Source organism: Puma concolor, chromosome A3 (assembly GCF_028749965.1).
Source record: "Puma concolor isolate L17-30 chromosome A3, mPumCon1.1.hap2, whole genome shotgun sequence".
Classification (NCBI taxonomy): Eukaryota; Metazoa; Chordata; class Mammalia; order Carnivora; family Felidae; genus Puma; species Puma concolor.
The window spans coordinates 103,631,846-103,649,492 of record NC_141669.1 but is presented as its reverse complement, the minus strand read 5'-3'; the positions used below and the strand labels follow the sequence as shown (position 1 = coordinate 103,649,492).

At 41.0% G+C, this 17,647-nt stretch overlaps 1 protein-coding gene across 1 annotated transcript in view; it reads left to right on the top strand.

Annotated features, from left to right (window-relative positions):
- The first annotated feature begins 247 nt into the window (after nt 1–247).
- The window catches only part of BTBD3 (BTB domain containing 3), a 35,750-nt gene continuing 18,350 nt past the window's right edge, over nt 248–17,647 (top strand). Inside the window, exon 1 of the mRNA XM_025932210.2 lies at nt 248–405. The gene's annotated coding sequence lies outside the window, so the exon portion shown is untranslated. The remainder of the gene's footprint in view (nt 406–17,647) is intronic.

The window sequence follows — 17,647 nt, the reverse complement described above, 5'->3', positions numbered from 1 at the left end:
CACCCGAGAAAAACACATGCAGTCTGTGGGACAAGGGCGAATGCGCCTCACAGTGGGGAGGTCTCCTGGCCTTCTTCGCCTCTTCTCCCTTTCACTGGTCCAGGGTCACCAGTCTCCCAGAAACAGGACCCCAGGAAGGGACAGGCAGTGCGCATGCCCCTTATTTATCCAGGGCTGCCTCCAGGCGCGTGGCCAGCTTGCCCCACCCCCTCCCGGCTCCCGGGCGCGCGCGCGCGGCCCCGCGGAGCGTGCCCTGCGTGCGGGTGCCCGCCAAGCCCGCCGGGCGCTGGATCCCCGAGTGCCCGGGCCGGGGCCTGAGGAGTGGGCACCGGGCCGGGGTGGCGAGCGGCGAGCAGCAAGCACCGCAGGCGGCGGCGACGCCAGAGGTGACGAAGAGCGCGGACGGTGAGTGAGGGCGCCGCGGGTGAGCGGGCGGGCGCCTCCGCGCGTGCGCAGCACCGGACCGCCTGGCCAGGGGCGCGCTCCCGGCCCCGGGCCGAAGGGGCCGTGCGCGGCTGGGCTGGGACGGGTCCGCCGGTCGGCGTCGGGCTCCGGGATGCGGGGTGCCCGGATACCCCGCCTTCGCTCGGGAAACGCTGGCCGCGCGGGAAGCCTTCCCGAGGGGTTCCAGGCGGGATGGTGCCGGGCCCGAGAAGAGGTCCTGGCGCTGTGGCCCGAGGGGCTGGGCCAGCTGCAGCCGAGGGACGCGGGGGTTGGGGGGGCGAAGCGAGCCCACTCGGGCACCAGCCGGTCACACGGGCGCCCGCAGTGTGCGCGACCCGCGGAGGTGGCGGAGGTCCAGGGAGGGGGCGCGGCCGGAGAGCTTTGGCGCCGAGCAGGTGGCGGGGGCCGCGCCCCTGGCCCGGGGAAGCGCCTGCTTGGAAACGCGAACAAACTTCCCTGAGTAACTTTATTGAGGCGCTGCCAGCGGGGCCCGGATTGGGGGCTTCAGAGACCCACACCCCGTCCTTGCCCAGCCCTGGTCGCCGCAGAACCCCAGCGAATGATGGTGGGCTACTGGGGGTCTGTTTTTCTTCTGGTGCTGGAGCTCGTACTCCCAAGTTGTGAGCGTCATTCATGGCCCATTCGCTCTTAAAATAGGTGTATAAGTTTGGTGTTTCGGTAAGAACGGTGTTTGCTGTCTTGGGAAGAAAAAGATTATGCTGCCTAGTCTTTTTTATCTCAAAGAAAGTATTGTTAGAGCATTCTGGGGATTCCTATTTATCAAGAAACCTATTGTCCTGTGTGTGCTTGGGGAAAGCCAGTAATTCTATTATTAGCCTTAAAAAGACAAAGGGAGATAATTGTGCTTTCTTTTTCTTTTTTTCCCCTCTTTTAAAAATACTCTTTACCACCTCACCAAATCACGGAGTACAGTAGTTCCCAAAATTGGCTGAAGAAGAGAACCACTGGAGAGTTTTAAAACTATGCTCAAGTAGCACACCCAAGACCAATTAAAACAACGTATATTTTAAAGGTCCCTAGGTGATTCCAATGTGCAAGCATAGTTTGGGAACCGGTGGTTTAATATAAGAAAGTCAAGATTTCAATTTTACGAAGTAGCATTCAGTTTGTAATGGAGGGGATAAAAGTCTAGCTTCATTTTCCAAACACAGGAATCGACAAAGGGTGGTTTGTTTGCCACCGGGGAGGGAGGGAAGTGTCTCTAATGGTTCAAACTTAAACTTAACTATAATGTGACTGTAGCGTCCAGGACATTGTTCTAACTGATGTTTTGAGTTTTCTTTGGGGCTCCTCAGCCCTCCTTCTCTGACCTTGTCATACCCAAGGGGTTTCATTGTCTTTTAACCTCTCAACCCCCCCCCCCCATCTTTACCCTTTCTTCGTTCCCTTTTTTTTTTAACCATCCTCCAATCCCTGGGAGGATCCCCCTCCCCCGGACTGTTCTGGCTCTGAAGGGTTACTGCGGGTTCCTATAGCAACGAGTCCTCCAGGGGAAGTGGGCGGGTCCTCCTACCTTTGGGTTTCAGAATAGGACTCTTTTCTGAAGAATTTGAATCACTCTTTCAGTTCTTGGCCTCAGTGCAGGTAAGGGTGAGCTCATACAGTTCCAGTTTTTCTTTCTAAGTAATTACATAACTATTAATGCTGTTGCTTGGCATTAATACTGCTAGCAGCTACGAGGAATATTCATTTTTCCCTGTTTTTGCGCTGAGAACTTGTTTAAGAAAGTTCCAAAATGAGGTGGAAACGATGTTTTCTGAAACAGTTTTTTCCTTTGGGGCACACAGACCTAAGAATTGCATACATCATTTCTCCAAAGTCCTAAGACATCTTACATTTAAGAAATTTTAAAAGTGAAATATAATCCTACAGTCATGCAAAAAATCTCTGGTAATTTGTGGCAAAAAAAAAAAAAAAAAAGTCATTATCAGCCTTTAAACAGTTTGGTTCCTAGAAAGTGCTTTGCCTAGATTTTTTACATAAATTAAACCAATTGTAGTGTTATACTTTAACAAAGGAAAGACACAGTTTGTCTACAAATTTGCCCACTGTTTTCCCTTCCCCAACACAGAAAACACATCCAAACAGATAATTTTATGCTCAAAACAGGTATCCTATAGCCATCGAATTCCAGTTTGCCTTTCAAGGAACTGTTAAAACAGTTCTGAACAAAAAAGTACGGAAATATCATTTACATGTCTTAGGCTTTTTGCTTTTTGAAACCTTTCAAACTTTACTGTGTAAATATCAGAATTCAATCCCATCAATTCCAAAATGCTTTTAGTAGGCCAGTGATTCTGAGCATGCGTTGAGAGTTGAAGAGGTTTTCTCTTGCAACTATCCCCTGTTCTATGTGGTAATTAAACTGTTAACTGGACTATCAAGCAGATTCTGAAAGGCTGATTTTTCCCATTTTACTCTGAGAAAATAACGATGGAAATCTCTCTCATTTGATGGACCTTGTAGTTCAACAGTAATGCTCTGCTAAGATAGTAACTTCTCACCTAATCTTTCCTTTTTGCATCACGTGCTTCAAAATTGAGGGCTTCTAAGCAACTCCCATTTGAGAGGATCTATTGTTTCTATGGCTTTTAAACATTTTAAAATAAATTATTCTTGCTGTAGACATTTAGGGAATTAAAAAAAACAACAACAAAGAAAATAAAACTCAGAATCACATCATCCAGAAATAGAACTGTTCATGTGATGGTATGTTTCCATTTGTCCCTTTTTCTTTGTCTGCATATTAAAAAAAAAAAAAGGCATTTCAGTTTCATCTGTAGTTTTAAATATGACCTTTTCGCTTAACCTTTTCTGTGCCTTTAAATCTTTGAACATAAGTTTTAAAAATATTTTTTTGTTTACTTATTTTGGAGAGAGAGGGCACCAGTGGGGGAGGGGCAGAGAGAGAGGGGGTCAGAGTATTGGAAGCTCTGCCCTGATAGCAGTGAGCCCTGTGCGGGGCTCTAACTCAGGAACCACAACATGATGACCTGATCCAAAGTCGAATGCTCAATCAACCGAGCCACCCAGGTGCCCCTGAACGTAAGATTTTCTAATGATGGATATGCCAAAGTTTATTTCATGAGTTTTCTGTTGTTTGACATATTTGCATTTTAGTGGTTGAAAATTTGGTATGAAATACTGGTTGCAAATCTGACCTTGATCACTTTGGGTTGGAGTGAACTTTATTAATTACCCAATTCTACCTAATAATGCCTACAGCATAGAGATTTGGAGAGATGGAATGAATCATCGAGGAAGGCCTTCAACAGAGTCTGTCTGGCAAAGGAAGTAGGCTCAGAAAGTAAGAACAGACTTGGAGGCAGAGCTGGGATAAATGCCTATGCCTGAAAGTCTTGGGGTCTCTGACTTGCTTGGGCTGGATTTATAGCAGAATTCCTGAGGCAGAGGTGAACTCTTTTATGACTCTCGAGGCACAGTGCCAAACTGCTTATGCTAAGACACATTGATTCCCTTATGCACCTAATGGTCTCCCACTGTGTCAGCATTCCAGTGCTTAATCTTTCCTAATTTTCTATAAAAATGCGATCTTATTTTAACTTATCTTCTTTGGTAAGTAGTGAACTTAGTGATTTGCTTCTTGTTTACCTTTTCAAAGCTGTCTGTTCAGGTACTTTGCCCTCTTCACTCTTAGTTGGTGATTTAGAAAAATAATTTTGAATACCTGTTTTATATAGTATTCTGCCTTTATCATATTTGCAGTGATTTTCCCCCCACAGCTCATTGTTTGTCTCTTAATTTACTTAATGGTGTTTTCCAAACAGCAAAATAGTTTTACTTTAATGTAGTCGAGCTTTGTCTTGTCTTTTATGATTTTTCTTTTACACATTTATGTTTGAAAAACCCAGAAGTGAGGTAAATATAACTGAAATTTTGGAAATACATTAGATTTTTAGGTTTAATTCTGTATTAATGTATGTATATGAATTGTCTTATACCACCTCCTCCTTACCAGTTAGTCACTTCTACCAACACCATTTTTTTTTTTAAGGTTTTTTTTTTTTTTAATTTATTTTTGAGAGACCAGAGAGACAGAGCACGAGTGGGGGAGGGGCAGAGAGCAAGGGAGACACAGATTCCAAAGCAGGCTCCAGGCTCTGAGCTGTCTGCACAGAGCCCCAAGCTGGGCTTGAACTTAGTAACTACTAACTGCGAGATCATGACCTGAGCCAAAGTTGGATGCTTAACTGACTGAGCCACCCAGGCACCCCCCAACACCAATTCTTAAAAGTCCATCCTTTCCTCATTGGTTATGGTGTTTCCTTTAAGATCTTGACTTAATCTTGGGTCTGCTTCTGTTTTAGGTCTTACTCATCTATGCACCGATCTCTAAACTTAATGCCAAATATTTTGTACTGTGGATTTAGCATACATGAAAATACCTGGTAGAGCAAGTCACGATATTCTTTTTAAAAGTCAGAAGTACATTCATCTGTCCTTTCAGATAAAGATTACCATCTTGCTGTCTTTAAACTAATACAGGCACATAGTTTAAATCCAAAAGGCTTACTGTAAAATAAATGGTCCCTTGCCCCTCTCCCCACCAGCCCCAATCCCCTGAGTCTTCCTCCCCAGTGGCAGCCTTTTGACTGTTTACTGTTTCTTCTGAGTTGTTCACTGGGGCCTACTGTAGGCTTTTTCCTCTTGGTCTGGTCAGAGGATTGTCTTCCAGCATCCTGAGCTGAGGAAAGGATCTAGCTGCTAGTGTTCCCGGAGGGATCTGGCAGAGGTTTCAGAATCCTCTTTGTATAGAGGTCACTTTGGGGAAGGTTCCTGTGGGTTTACAACCCAAAGACTTAACTGTTTCATCTACTTTGTCAGGAATCCATCTCCATTCTTGATGGGTTCTGGGACTGTCAGCCAGACCTTTGCAGCAAGTTAGGTTGGAAGGGCATCCAGGGATGTAGAGCTTCCTAAACAAACTTTATTAACCTAATTTTAGCTTGCCACCCTATGTCACTCTTCTAGGTCAGGTAAGTTGCTACTTGTCTTTCTGCTATCCACATTTGTGATTTTGTTGCAGTTTTCCACTACAGTTAGGTGTATTTTTGATTTTTGGTGAGGACTCTCATCTACATGTACAGTAGTCAGTGTCTCTATTAAGGGACCTGAAAAGTTGTTATTCAGACCTTCTAGCTGTCCTAATAGAGGGTTTTTGTTTGTTTGTTTGTTTTTCACTGAAGTCCTGATATTTCTTGTTAATGTTTTTCTTCAGTATTTTTCTTTCTGTTGCCATTGTGATGGATTCTTCAAATTGGTTATTGTTAGTATAAGATGGTTGTTGATTTTTGTGTATTTATTTATAGCTGGCTATTCTAAGAGCTTTTAATCTAAGAGCAGTTTATTCTCTTGGGTTTCCTCGTTATATAATCAGTTACCGATAATGATACTTAAGTCTACTTCTTTCTAATAATTATACCTTATATTTTGGTTTTATGGCATGCTGACTAATGTTAACATTCTGGAACATTATAAAATGCTTCTGGAGCATTCGTTATCAATAGTAATGGTGGTAATGTGCAAACCTGTGTTCTTTAATAGGAAAAACAGTAGTAAAATATTGGTTTTTGGTTTATCATAATTCCTCATCAGGAGAAATGAAGTATATATTCTATTTCCAATTTACCTAGAGGTTGCTTTCTTTTGTCTTGTTTTGTGAAGGGATAGGAATTATATGTTAACAAATTACTGTTAGTAGTTAAAGATTATCACTGGTAGTTCTTTTTGTTTTTAATGTTTATTTTTGAGAGAGAGTGTGAGCAGGGAGGGGCAGAGAGAGAATCCCAAGCAGGCTCTGCACTGTCAGTACAGAGCCAGATGTGGGCTTGAATTCACAAGCCATGAGATCTTGGCCTTAGGCGAAATGAAGAGGTGGACTCTTAACCTGCTGAGCCACCCAGGTGCCCATATCACTGGTATTTCTTAATGGATCAAGTGATTTGAGTCCCAAATATTAAATTGCAGTAAATCCTTTCTTTTGGATAATTCTTTTTTTGTTGTTGTTTATTTATTTTGTGGGAAAGAGACAGAGCATGAGCGGGCGAGGGTCAGAGAGAGAGGGAGACACAGAATCCGAAGCAGGCTCCAGGCTCTGAGCTGTCAGCACAGAGCCCGATGCGGGACTCAAACCCACAAACCATGAGATCATGACCTGAGCCGAAGTCGGAGGCTCAACTGACTGAGCCCCCCAGGCTCCCCTCCTTTGGATAATTCTTTAGAAAAACAAATTCAGTTCATGAGCACATTGAACTATAACATCATATTCAATCTGTAATTGTCCTCTGGGGTGAGGGAGGATAGAGTCACTAGGACTTTTTCTAAAGAAACTATTCCAAGTTGCTAAATCCAGCAGTCAGTTCTCATCTTTACCTATTGCCTGCATTGATATAATTGGTCATCCCCTCTCTTTTGACATATGTCATTTGATTTTGAAGATTCCACATGCAGCTACTTTTCCTCCTTAAACTACTAGACCACTACTTTCACTTTTTCTGTCATTTTTAAAAATTTGCACTGGGTTTTCCTCACCAACCTATTAATTTGGAATGCTTCAGGGCTCAGTTCCTGTAGGACTCTTGTCATAAACAGTTGGGAGACTTCAATAAAATACCATGTAGCTGTTTAAGACTCCCCAATGGATATCTCCAGCAGGGATAGTGCTCTGAAACTTCTGGAGCACATATCAACTACCTTTTTGACTTCTTAACTTGAATACATAAAAGGTACTTCCAATTTAATAGGATTAAAACTGATTTTTTGTTTTTTTCTACACACCTACTCTCCTTGCAGCCTGCCCCGTTTTGGTGGGTGGTAGGTACAGTTTTCAGATTATTCAAGCCAAAAACTTTGGAATCATCCTGACTCTTCTCTTTCTTTCCATATCAAGACTACCAGCAAATCCTACTTATCTTCATATGTATCTAGAATCCTGTTTTCCAGGTAAATCCAGGATTTCAGCCCCTTTCCTCACCTTTATTGTTCGCATCTGTGTCTAAGTTTCCAGGCCTCTTGACTAGATTATTACAGTGACCTCTCTTTTCTCCTTCCCTGGCTTCCTTTTAACAAGTTATCCGAATAACAACCAGAGTGATCTTTTTTTTTTTTTTAAGTTTATTTTATTTTGAGAGAGAGAGAGAGAGAATGAATGGGGGTTGGTGGAGAGAGAATCCCAAGCAGGCTCTGTGCTGTCAGTGCAGAGCCTGACATGGGGCTTAATCCCACAAACTGTGAGATCATGACCTGAGCCAAAGTCAAGAGTGTTTAACTGACTGAGCCACCCAGAGTGATTTTTTTTTTTAATGTTTATTTATCTTGAGAGAGAGTGAGAGGGCGAGTGCTAGTGAGGGAGGAGCAGAAAAGACAGAGAATCCCAAACAGGCTCTGTGCTGCCAGTGCAGAGCCAGACACAGGGCTCCATTTCACAGACCAGGAGATCACGTCAGGCGAACGTGATAACCTCTACACTACGGAAACACACAGAAACCAGGAGATCATGACCTGAGCCAAAATTTTGAAGTCAGGTGCTTAACCGACTGAGCCACCCAGGCTCCCCCAGAGCGATCTTTTTAAAACAGAAGTCAGGTTACACTTAAAACCGTTCCATGGCATTCCATCTAACTTAGAATAAAAGTCAGATTTCCTCATAATGATTCACAAAGCCCAATACAATCTGGCTAGCCTTAACTCTGACCTCTTCCCCACTTCCCCACTTCCCTCCCTCTCTTGCTTTCCATGCTAGTCATCTTCACCTCCTTGCTGATCCTGAAACACATCAGGCATATTCCCACTTTCAAGTCTTTGTGTTGGGTTTTTCCTGTGCCAGTAATATTTTCTCCCCACATACATTCATGGCCAGTTTCCTCACCTCCTTTGAGTGAGTCTTCACTAAAATATCACTTTGGCAGTGAGGTCTACCTTATATATAATTGCAAGTTATGGCCTGGATCCCTCTTACAGTGCTCTGCATTTTCTTTTTCTGTAGCATCTATTACCTTCTAAAATACAACCTGACTGACTGACTGACTGACTGATGGTGAATTGTCTTTCCCCACTCCTGCTAGGCTGTAAGTCAAATATTTTATGTCTGTTCATTAAGGTGCCACACGCGTCCAGTACATAGAAGGTGTTCAGTAAATATTTTTGTATGAATGAATGCAGTCTGCCTTCTGGTTTGTTTTGTTTTTTTCTTTTTCCATGATTTTCTTATAAAGTAGCATAGTTCTTGGCATTATTGGGTCCAACATTAATGATTTAACACTCTACCGGCAATGGAGAAGTTCCAGAACATGTATAATTTACAATGGATATAATAATACACTGGTTATGAGGATTAAGTAGGATACTGCCTGTTAAGTGCTAAATTGTGCCAATGTGTAGGGACAAGTCTCTTAATTGTCAGAAAAGCCTAGCCAACAGCCTTTATTCATATTTGAATCAGGTGAATTATATTCTAGAACCTGCTCTCGGATTTCACCTCTTAACCAAGGGTGGGCAGCAGGCTCACTTTGGGAACTTTTCAAATTACCTGTCTGAACTCCCTGGTAAATATCAGTGATTAACTGTTACTATATTTGTTTTTTAACCAATCTGTTAAAATGGAATGTAGCCATTTTTTGTTTTCTCCTTTTGCGCCTTCTTGCTGTTCAGGACATCTCTCTATCTCTTATGTCCCCTTTAAACTTTATTCCTTAAGGTTGAAATAAATTCTTTTATAAAGTGATTTTGAAACCACTCAGAGCCGCAGAGAAGCACATAATTGAACATGATATTGAATCCACGGAATCAAAGCATCTCAAGTCCTTTACCTTCAGCTTCCCAGACTACAATCCCCACAGCAATCATTATAGCAGTCATTTTAGAGTTTTGCTTCCGGTATTTCTAGAGCCTCCTTTTGTGTCCTTCCAATTCCATAGTATCTCAAAAACATCAGACTCCCTTCCCTTCTCTTTTGATAGAGCAGGAAGTGTTTGTATGGTTTATCCTGTTGCATTTGCTGTGCAAATAAATGTCATGTGCAGGAAAAAGATGATTTTTTAGAGATCATATAAGCAACCAAAGAATAGACAGTAAACCAAAATGTATCTCCAGAAATGCATAAACCCAATAGCTGTTACCTAAATACAAAAATGTACAATTTTTCTTCAGTCTTTACTTTCTTTTTCCCTAGGCATATCTAGTTCCTTGTATTTTAGCTACTTAATTTTTCTGTAGTAGTATATGAGCAAGAGCAATCCCCATATTCAATTAGAGGGTGTAAACGTTTTAGCCGTGATTATCTTTACACATTAGAAATAAAATTTCTGAAGCAACACTGTTCTGAATGCATCTGCCTGATAAATTTGCTCTGCCTTTGAAACTCATATTAGCATCTGGGTTTTATTACAATTATTTTATTTTGAACCCCAAACAAGGTCTTATTGGCCAAGTCTGAATGGAGAGCATTGACCTGCCTTTCTGTTGCTGAATCACAAAATAACCCTTAATTTAGGCTATTTATTAATTGATAGCCCAGTTAGAAAACATGCCATGTTTTTAAAGTTCTACACTTGGTTTAGGAACATATGTAAACATTTGTTTTCTTTCTAAAGATTTTTTTTTTTTTTTTCAACGTTTATTTATTTTTTTGGGACAGAGAGAGACAGAGCATGAACGGGGGAGGGGCAGAGAGAGAGGGAGACACAGAATCGGAAACAGGCTCCAGGCTCTGAGCCATCAGCCCAGAGCCCGACGCGGGGCTCGAACTCACGGACCGCGAGATCGTGACCTGGCTGAAGTCGGACGCTTAACCGACTGCGCCACCCAGGCGCCCCATGATTTTTTTTTTTTTAATTGCCACCTTTTATATGCATTCAGTTTTGTTTTGTTTTGTTTTGTTTTGTTTGGAAGTGGTGCTCTTGCCTACTCAGCACCAGCAAACATACCTACTCTATAGTGAGGGACTAATTATTTTACTTTAGGTCTCTGGACAGATAAGAGATTACCAAGACTCCCACCTATTTTCATACCCTTGTTCATGGAAAATGTAGTAAAAAGTCAAGTGTAATAGTCAAACTACATTTAGATGTCTTATTTGGGGAATGATCTATATTCCTGGAAAGTCTAGAAGATGGTAATATTTTAAATTAGACCTACAGCAGGTTTCTTTTCCCAAAATCTTATTGTCAGCATTAAAAATGGCGAGAATCTACCCAGAAGTACCTCCTGCTCAAGATGCAGGTTCAGGCTCCAAACAGCTATTGCTGAATGTTGCTATTTCTTGCATATAGCCTTCCCCCCACCTCCCACGTGGGACATCCATTCTCCATGGGTGCATCCCAGAGTGCTCCCTCCCTTCCCATGATTTTTTCTGGGATCTTAGGAGACAGGGTAAGTAAGTGCTAGAAGCTAGCACCCATCTGTTGGAGGGCAGGCAATCAGCACTGGAGGGATAGTGTGCAGTGTGCAGTCAGTCACTTCCAGTCCCTGGTGGTCATTTCTTATGGCGGACTCCCCACCCTGTCCCCCAGATGGCTTCACATCTTTCAATAAGTGTTGTGGAACTTCTTTATGTGAATTAGTAGATTTTCTAGTTAACTTAATACTATTCAACAGTATTTCTCTGGGACCTACAGGATCAGCCCATGCTTACCTGAAATTCTAGGTTACTTTATTATCTACTTTCTCTTGTCAGTGCCATGAAAGACTCCTCAAAATGCCAAATTTGATCCTGAGTTCTTGCTAGCATACAGCTGCCGGCAGGTACTTAAAATCATCACCAGGCAGTGATATATTCTACCAGGTGAGTATTGGTTGGGGATGTCAATATATAATGGTATCTTTCTTAAGTTATAGGAAAATCAGATGCTCAAGTTCAGGACAACCTGTATTCTGATTTTACTGTCTTTGTAATAACATATAATTGTTGGGTATAGAGTAATTATGAGGATCACAATTCTACCAACATACACAACCCCTGAAATCCTTTTATGAGTGAAGCTAAGAAGGTGTTTGAACACCAGCTCTTTAGTAAAAGGCTGGGTTTTTTTTAAGATTTTATTTTTAAGTAAGGTCTGCACCCAGCGTGGGGCTCGAACTCATAACCCTGAGATCAAGAGTCGCGTGCTTCACCAACTGAGCCAGCCAGGTGCCCTAGAAAAGGCTATTTTTAAATGAAAAGTTACTGATGGTAGATTAAATATTTCCTTTTGACTTCATCAAAGTCCTAACCTAAATTTTATTTCCAACAACTTCTCTACTACTTAATAACGTATACAGATTTTGATATTCTATAACCTCAAATACTGTAGTATATAGGAAGGTATTAAATTAGTGTGAGAGAGGCATGTTGTAACTTAATGTGTCTTTTTTTTTTTTTTTTTCCAACGTTTATTTATTTTTGGGACAGAGAGAGACAGAGCATGAACGGGGGAGGGGCAGAGAGAGAGGGAGACACAGAATCGGAAACAGGCTCCAGGCTCTGAGCCATCAGCCCAGAGCCCGACGCGGGGCTCGAACTCACGGACCGCGAGATCGTGACCTGGCTGAAGTCGGACGCTTAACCGACTGCGCCACCCAGGCGCCCCAATGTGTCTGTCTTTAAATGAAGGTCAAAAGTGAACAGGGGGGCTCCTGTGTGGCTCACTTGGTTGAGCGGTGGACTTCAGCTCCGGTCATGATTTCATGGTTCGGTTTCTGAGTTCAAGCCCCGTATAGACCTGCTGCTGTCAGCATGAAGCCTGCTTCAGAGCCTCTGTCCCCTTCTCTCTGCCTCTCCTCCACTCCCCTTGTCTCCCAAAAATAAAATAAACATGGTTTAAAAAGTTGAACAGCAAATTCTCTTAATGTTGGCAGCCATGCTTCCCATCGGGAAATAGCAGAGGTTGCTACTTCTAATTCTCCTAAGGGAGTGTAATATAGGAGAAAGTAGATTATTGGGGAGACATATCTGCATCTTTCTTACTGCTTTATGTGAAGTTTCTAGGGATAGTTGTCTGCTCAAAATCTATTTTTATTAGAAGATCTCAATATCATGAAGGTGTCAATTAATAAATCATGCACTTCATGTTCTGTGAATTTTGGGAGGGTGGAGCAAAGCTAAGTTGCCAAACTGTCATAGAAAAAAAATAGAATAATAGTTCTTTGCTGTTAATTTTTGTGGCAGAGATTGTCATGTTATTCTTGCGTCCTCTGTCTATCTACAAAAAAATTTTTTTTGGGGAGTGAGCAGTTGAGAATTATGTTTCGAGGATTATTGTTTTCTAGAAGAGTAAAACCAAAAGATGGTATGTATAAACACCTTTTTAAAAGACTCTCTGTTAAAAACCTCTAATGACTGACCACGTTATATGCTTACAGTAAAATCCAAATTCCTTAGGATGCTAGGCAGGGATCCATAGTTCTCATACTTTTTGGTCTCAGGATTCTTTTATTTTGAGAAATCTAGAGAACTTTTGTTTATAGGGGTTATGTCTGTTGTTATTTATTGGTGCAGAAATGAAAGTAAAGATACATTTTATATATTTACTTACATGTTTAAAAATAAATATTTTCTGGCACGTACGTGGCTCAGTTGGTTAAGCATCCAGCTTTGGCTCAGGTCATGATCTCACAATTCATGGGTTCAGACCCTGTGTCGGGCTCCTTTCTGGCAACCTGGAGCCTACTTCAGAGTCTATGTCTCACTCTCTGCCCCTCCCGCATTCATGCGCGTGCACGCTCTCTCTCTGTCTCTCTCTCCCTCCCTCAAAAATAAATAAACATTAAAAAAATAAAAATAAATATTTTGGTTTGAATCCTATGACAAAATCTGGTCTTATAGATAGGCAGCTGGAAAAGAAAAGACATTTTAATACCCTTTTCAGATTATTGTGAATGTTTGATACCTCATCAAAATTTGAATGGTAGATTTTTATTTTTATTTAAAAAAAGTTTTTTAGGGGCGCCTGGGTGGCGCAGTCGGTTAGGCATCCGACTTCAGCCGGGTCGCGATCTCGCGGTCCGTGAGTTCGAGCCCCGCGTCGGGCTCTGGGCTGATGGCTCAGAGCCTGGAGCCTGTTTCCGATTCTGTGTCTCCCTCTCTCTCTGCCCCTCGCCCGTTCATGCTCTGTCTCTCTCTGTCCCAAAAATAAATAAAAAAAAAAAAAAAAAAACAAAAAACGTTGAAAAAAAGTTTTTTAAGTTTATTTACTTTGAGAGAGAGTGCATGAGTGCGGAAGAGGCAGAGAGAGAATTCTAAGCAGGCTCCGTGCTGTCAGCACAGAGCCTTATGGCAGGCTTGAACTCATAAACTGGGAGATCATGACCTGGACCAAGATCAAGAGTCAGATGCTGAACAGACTGAGCCACTCAGGCCCCCCTGAATGGTAGTTTTAAAGGTTAATTGCCATGAGAAATGTAAAACCATCAGTGTACTCTTGTTATACTGAAATTCATTGGTCTTTTACTTTGAATGGACCATTTCCCCCCCGTGCATGATTCTTTACTGTAATTACATTATTATTAGAAAACATTGGATCAGTGTGTTATGCAAATCCTTCAAATGTTATGTTTCATAATACAATATAAAAAAATTACATTCATTTAATAGCATCACCAATCTCATTAGAAACAGTCTTTAAGTATTGGGAAGCTATCAAACTCAAACTCACCGTGGTGTAATCAAGATTTCCAAAATTTTAAGTTTTGCTCGAACGTTTCAATTTCATCATTGGCAATAATTTTGTTTTGTTTGAAGTGATAGTCTCACTTCATTTTTGAGAAAATGTCTGCTAGATATTTAAATGTGAATAAGCATACTTGGCAAATTTTCTCAAGTTCATTGGTGTTCCATGGAAAAAGTGGCTGGTTCAGCTCTAACACAAACAATTGCAGGAGTTTTTTTTTTTTTTTTTCCTCAAGGCAACCATTCTATTTCAGTTTCACTAGAAATGCTTTAAGCATACTTCCCATTTCATCACACAGAATATTAAAAAGATGTGTGCTCAAGGGTTAAGGCGTAATTAAATCAACAGTTTTTACTGCTGCATCTCCCAGAGATTCCCCATGAAACTGCATTGATTAAGGCAAAGGTATGCACAGTAGCTAATCTGCATTTGCCCAAGCTGTTTCACCACTATTCCTAAATACTCCCATTCCCTAGGTTTGGGCAGGGAAGAATGGGGAAAGAAGGGTGATTTGACTGGTCCTTTGGCTGCTCAGGATTCACTGGAATGATCTTTAGGTGGCTTCAGAACTAGCAGCATCAGTAGTGAAAAGAGTCACACAGCCAGGCTGTGGACCAGTTCTTTGGAGCTTCTGGACAAAACCTTCCCTTTTCTAATTGGAGCAGATGGCTCCTCTCATGAGGGTTCTTGGTTATGCATCGCCACTACCAGATGTTTCTAGGGGGGTTCAGAGGGCTTCAGTCACTTGTACCTACTTCAAATACTTTCTTCACCAGTGCATTTCAAAACCGCTTACAATGCTATTTAATACTTTAAAATCATGCATACTTACACAGCAGGCACAAAACAATATATTTACCTTATCCCACCTTCCAAAAAATACATTTTTATAACAAATTTAACTTATTTAGAAATCCACATTTTTTATTTTTTGCCAACACACAATTCAAGCCATTGGTTTATAACAGTTTGTTAATGTTGTCAACCCTACTAATGATTTTTAAAATCCTTGCTGGTGGTAAAAGTTTCCTTTATAAACATGCAAGAGCTTTTGCAGCCACAGTTAATATATTCAGTTGTTCCACTATTGATATTACTATCTCCATTTATTCTTACTCCAATATTGTAAGAGAATATATGGACCGAAGTTGAGAATTCTTTATTTTTTTGGGAAAAAAAAACAAATACTTTTTTACCTAACACTTTGGTTCTTTGTAAAGCATGGTGTAGAGACATGTGTAAGAAGTGTACTTTTCTACTTGTGCTCATGCTCCGCAGTAATCTTAATGTGACATTGCCCATCCCTGGCACTGTGTTTGTTTGCCATGTAGGCGTGAGTTTCCAGACTGTTCATATACCGAGCCCTGTACACACAGCCTGTTTTATTACTTTGTTTGAAGATTGGGTGTGTCTAATGTAGTGGAAATTTATCCATTCAATGTTAAATATAGACGAAACACATTTCAAAGGAAAAGTCTCTTTAATTATCTGTTTTTTTAGATTATTCATATGACTGCTTTCTTCCTTTCATGTGAATTGCCGAGAATTTATTATCCTTTCCAGTTCATTAAATCACTAAAATTCTCTACTGGTGCTATAAATAAATATGCCAGACCATGAATTGAGACTAGTTGATAAAGGCAGCTTTGTCCTAGTAACTGGGTCTTGCCATGGTTAACTCACACTTTGAATATGTGAATATCCTTACTCCAGTAAGTTTTACACTTCTGGTAAAGTAAAGCCTTGCTTTTTAAGCACATGTGGGGACATGCTTTAAGTTGAACTTTAGTATTGTCAGTTGGCCTAGCTGCAAGATGAATGTGATATTACAAAACCACATTTATGCTTAGACATGTTCAGGAGAGCCTGGGGACACATTTAATAGATGTCTAGGTTCTTTACCACTGTACCTAGCATAAGCCTGCAGCTCAGGCAGCTAGAAACATCATAGACCTTAGTTTCAGACCATTTTAAGCCCAGGACCAGTTGTACTCCACAAATGCCATCTAGGGTTCTAGATGGACTTGGATGTGTTGGACTAGGTCCTTCCTGTTACATAGTGATTGAAAGCCTGATGTGGGTGTGGTGCTGTTAGCTCTCTTTGGGAGATGCAGAGATGCAGCCCTCAGAGAACGTCTTCTAATCAGACACCATAAGGCAAAATGGAATGTGAGAAAGTACTGCATGGATAGTTTCTAAGCACCAGAAAATCTTCCTTGTTGAGGTGTCTTTGGACTACATTGAAGGATAGATAGGCTTCTGGTGGGTAGATTTGTAGGGAAGAAAGAGCAGTGAGGATGGCAGGAGACAATTAGTTCATCTGTAGTGTGGGAATAGTCTTGTTTGCAAAGTGAGCTCATGAAGAGGATAAGTTAGCTCACAGCCATGTCATGGCAATTCAGAACGCATTGCAAAACATGAGGCTTCCTCTCTCTGAGAAAGATGAGACAGAATTTCTTCATTTCTTCCTGGAGAGATATTTGGTCTGCAGTCCTGACATGCACTTGGCCACATGCCACCTAATATTCCTTTTTGTTTCCTGTTTGATGCTATATTTTAAACTTTATGAGAGAATGTTACCTTAAATAGTGATATCAACCACGTTTCCAATTCTAAAGTCTTAGTGGATCACGGCTTCCCTATTGCTGGCTATTAGAATGCGTATGCAGAGACCTAACTCCTATAAATTGTGATCACCATTTTCAGAGACGGTCTGAAACCCATGTATGGGTCCATGTACCTCTGAATTATGGTGAACTGGCTGTTTCTCTGTTATTGAAACAACAACAGAATTAAACAGTTGAATTGCCACTTGTTGAGGATATATTTGGATTTGAATGTTCATTAATCTTTAATTGCATTATAGTTAACGTACACATGTAAACACTGTCTACCTGTTGTTTTGTGATGCAGAGATTCAGGAAACCCAAATTTAAAAACATACTCTTATGAATACTTTTGACTTTCTAAGTGAGACTCATTGGAGCATTATTTTATGAGAAATTAACTTCTTTTATTCTGTACCTCTGGGCAGTTCAAGTACTGACCTACTTATATAGTAGCTCTTAATTAAAAAAAGAAATGCTTGCTGAATATATATTACAATTGAATTTTTCTTTGAAATACCTTATTTTTCTACTTCTGGTGCATGCAGTGAAACTAAGTACAGAACCCTCTCAACTTTATTCCAATTACAGCAGCATGAGGGATGGAAACAACAAGGGAATACTTTATCAGTGCCAAATTATTATTTTCTGCAGCAAATGGGGGCAATTTCTGAATGTTACTTGGTGTTGATATAGTGAGGGTTTTGCCAACCTTTATAGGACAGTGTCCTTCACAACAGTCATGGAGAATTGTGTACTTAACAGCTAATTACAAGTAGCATAAAACCTATTTTTTAAATTTGGGTTTAGGATAGATTTTACTGTGAGTTTTTGCCAGAAGCTGGTTTCTATAATCATCCTCTGTCACAGGCTTCTAATTCTACTTGAATTTTTTGTTAGGAAACATTTTTG